Consider the following 4,309-nt stretch of genomic DNA (forward strand, 5'->3'; position numbering starts at 1 on the left):
TGACCCATGTCACTTTAGTTTTGTGTATTTCACTGTACATGAATTATATTTCAATAAAATGTATTTTTTAAAAAAGAATGGTAACACAAAGAGATATATGCACACTTATATTCATCGTAGCATTGTTCACAATAGCAAAAAGATGGAAACAACCTAAATGCCTATCATCAGATGAATGAATAAACAAATTATGGTACATACACACACAGATTTCGCAATGTTGAAGAATAACAATGAATCTATGCAACACTTCATAACATGGATAAACTTGGAGGACATCATGCTAAGTGAAATTAGTTAATCACAAAAGGGCAGATAATGTATTAGACTACAATTATAAAAAGTCAAGAAAAGATTTTCACATGAAAACAAACATTGTTTGACAGTTACTAGGGCCACTCCTCAGAAGGAAGATGGAATCTACTTCTGTAGTGATACTGCCTCGGAAACCCAAGGAGGGGTCGCTATGAGTCAGGTCCAATTCGAGGGCACATAACAACAACAACAGGGGTGGGAGAGGAAGGAAGGGTAAATCAGTAACTATAGAATGTATACATTTTAACTTGGGTGAAGGGCAATTACACTGAGGTCAGCACAAAGTGATCAAGTTAAAGGAAGACACTGGGAGGAGCCCAAGAGTTAAAGGCAACAGAGGTAAATACTATCACATATACAATCTTGCAATAATAATAATATTAATGTACATGTGGATACATAGACAAACTGAACAGTTGTGGGAAGGCAAACAGAACTTCACTCACAATAGATATAGATTAGACAGAAAATAATTCTCCATGTATTTATACATGCTGCAACTTATTCATAAATACAGTAGAGCATCCAAAACCAAAAAACAAACCCACTGTCACTGAGTCGATTCTGACTCATAGAAATCCACCACTGGGTTCCCCCCAAAGCTGTGAATCTTTACAGAAGTAGATTGCCTTACCTTTCTCCTTGGAACAGTTGGTAGGTTTAGGAGCCTAATGCCATAAGCATATAGGGGGCAAAATTATGAGAAAGACCATAGTCTAGGGGTACATCAATGTCAACTCTCATTAACATAGTTCACAAACAAGTTCTACAACCTACCTTAGTGAGTAGCCACTGGGATCTTAAAAGCTCTGCTAGTGTAGTGCCTAAGGCACTTGACTGCTAATGACAAGGCAGGTGGTTCAAACCCACCAGCCACTCCTCCAAAGGAAAATGGGGCAATCTACTTCTGTAGTGATACTGCCTCAGACACCCAAGGAGGGCTCGTTATGAGTCGAACCGACTCTACAGCACATAACAACAACAAGGTTCAACTATTGGTTTCTTCTCATTTGGAGCAAAGAAGAGTGAGGAAAATCAGAGACACAAGCAAATAACTACTCCAAAGGACTAACAGACCTCATAAACCTCAGCACCATGACTCTGAGCCCAGGGAAACTAGATGGTGCCCAGGTACCACTGCTGACATCTTCGTTTGGGATCACAAATGGAAGTTTTTGGATAGAGTTGGAGAAAAATATAGAACAAAACTCAAAATCATAAAGAACACTAGGCCTACTGGTTGGGTGGAGACTGGTGGAAACCTGAGACTATGGATGGCCCTTAGTCCCTCTTCAGGCCTAAAATTGAACTCACCCCTGAGACTCAACTTCAGACAAACAACAGGACAGGCCTATTAGGTGAATGATAACATCAGGGAGGCACACACTTATGAGAACTATCAACCACAGAAGATCTAAAGGGCACCATTTGCTTACAAACAAAGTTCAAAAGGTAGGAAGAGACAGGAAAGAAAGACAAGTGGAAACAGAAGAGACGGGAGGACTGCTGTTACATTGTGGGGATTACAATCACCATCATGAATCAAAATGTGTATGAAATTTTGAACAGAAAAGTTGCTCACTGTAAACTTTCACCCAAATCACAGTAAAAAATTAAAAAATAAGAGTAAAATACAGAGTATACCATTTGTATACACAAATATGTATTCATATAGATTGTGTTCATCTTAGTATTTCATTTTCTTTCTATAATGTTTGATAAGGCTGGCGGTTCAAACCCACCAGCCACTCCTCGGAAGGAAGCTTGGGCAATGTTACTTCCGTAGTGATACTGCCTCGGAAACCAAAGGAGGGGTCGCTGTGAGTTGGGGCCGACTGGACGGCACATAACAACAACACAACAAATGTTTGATAAAAGGGGAATTAAAGCTTCTGGGATTGGCTACCATTGTTGGCCTATTGTGACTCAGTCTCCAGAGCTTCCATTCACAGCCATGACAAAGTAATAGGAAATGCAGGATATAGAGAGCTGAGCCCTTGGATGTCCAGAAAGCAGGCAGCAAAGGCAAAGATATCAAGTCAAGGTCACCTTCATGTGGGACTTCGCCTAGTTAAAAGTGCAGGATACCATTTCTAAAGAATATGTTAATCCCTGACTACAACTAAATCAGACCTACATGTAGGGTTCGTAGTCCTCCTAGACATTCAGTAAAGATTAGTTTCTATGGACTATTAATTTAAAAAATGATATTATAATCTTGTTAGCATTTTTTATAAATTCAAGAATATTCAGAATTCAAACATCTACTAAATAAAATATTTTATTTTCCCAATTATCTTAAAATTGTGTGTACACATATTTTACAGTTGTCATTTTGTCATTGGTAACAATTTTGTGTCTTTTCTAAGGTTCTAAATAAATAGTCATGACATTCATCATTTTAATGAAACGATAAAGGATAATGTTTAGATCTATTTAAGAACTTTCTTTTTGTTAGGTATCTCCCATCTTTGCTATCATAAAGAATATGGAATTTAAATGAATGTTTTGAGTTAATACCTTTGCTCTCTTGGATTGTTTCTTTAAGAAATATTCACAGAGGAGTAATTACTTAGGTCAAAAGACTGTCAGCTTTGCATCTGAATTTGGTTCATGGTCTACATCACTGGAAGGCCCACTTAATAACATAATGGTGGGTAATGTCTTAAAAATGAGAAAGAGTTAATTATATCTGTTCAGCTCATATAGAATCTGTTTCCATAGCATTAAAAACAAACTATGAAGAGCTCTTCCATGGGGCAGGGAGCAGCTTAGAGAGGCTGTTTCCCTCTACAGGTTTTAGCCACTAGGGGTCTTGGTCATGAAGGAATCTGATGAGACCATTTGCTCAATCCTTTTGCTCCTTGAGCTCTGGTAGCATAGTGCCTAAGGCATTTGACTGTTAACCAGAAGGCTGATGGTTCAAACTTCCATAGTGATACCGCCTTGGAAACCCAAGGAGGGGTCACTATGAGTAAGATCCAACTCCTCAGCAGTGTGTTTAGTTTTTTTTGTTTTTTGTTTTGTTCCTTGGATATAGCAGAGCAGATCAGATCAGAAAAAAAGGCAAGGGTGCTATTATTTTTTTTTCCTTAAGAATTCATATTTTAAAAGGCTCTTTGTTTACAACTCCTAGAACTTACTCTTGGTAACACTTTTACTATTTTTCCTAAGAGGAGTTACCAAGAGAAAAAAATATTCTTTGTGTCTTTCTTTTTTTCATTAAATACACAACTATGCAAATATAAGATTATTTCTTCATTGAGGACTGTTATAAAACAACAAAAGAATCTTCAGAGGTGTGTGCACATGTGCATATTTGTTTAAGCTATAAAATGTTATGGAAGAACAATAAAAATTGATAGTAGAATTACCTTTAGTGGATGATTCTGGGAGCTGAAATATTCACTAAATTCACATAATTCACATCTAAAGGAATAATATTTAATACGACTGCTACTATTATACTCTCACTTTATCAAATATTCTAAAGAGGATACATAGTGTCAAGTTTGAAAATGAGAATTCTAGTTGCACTTGTTTTCCTTCAGGCTGCCTAAAATGATAATAGAGAAGCACCCAACACCAGCTAATGTTTATTACAGGAAGAAATGAAAATATTAATAATCTGTAGCTATCACTATGGGTCAATTTTTGTAATGAAAGGATGATTAAAACTACTCATGTCTATAAATAAATGAAAATGAATGATCTAATAGCATGTTTGAAAGTTATTCTCTATTTTCTATGTTTCTGAAGAGACACTACTTTCATGTTGGTAAACATCATCAAAGGTTTTGAAGAGCTTTGGAGTTAGACACACCTAAGTAACACACTTAGTTACTGTTAATAATTTGCTACCTATTATCTTTGGGATTTTTAAAACACGTTACTTAACATCTCTGGACCTCAATTTCTCCATCTCTAAAATGGGCATGGGAGTACCTATTTCAGTGGTTGTTATTGCTGTTGCTATGTGCCATTCAGTCTATTT

Source organism: Orycteropus afer, unplaced genomic scaffold, assembly GCF_000298275.1.
Source record: "Orycteropus afer afer isolate SDZICR_OR568_19922 unplaced genomic scaffold, OryAfe1.0 scaffold00003, whole genome shotgun sequence".
Lineage (NCBI taxonomy): Eukaryota > Metazoa > Chordata > Mammalia > Tubulidentata > Orycteropodidae > Orycteropus > Orycteropus afer.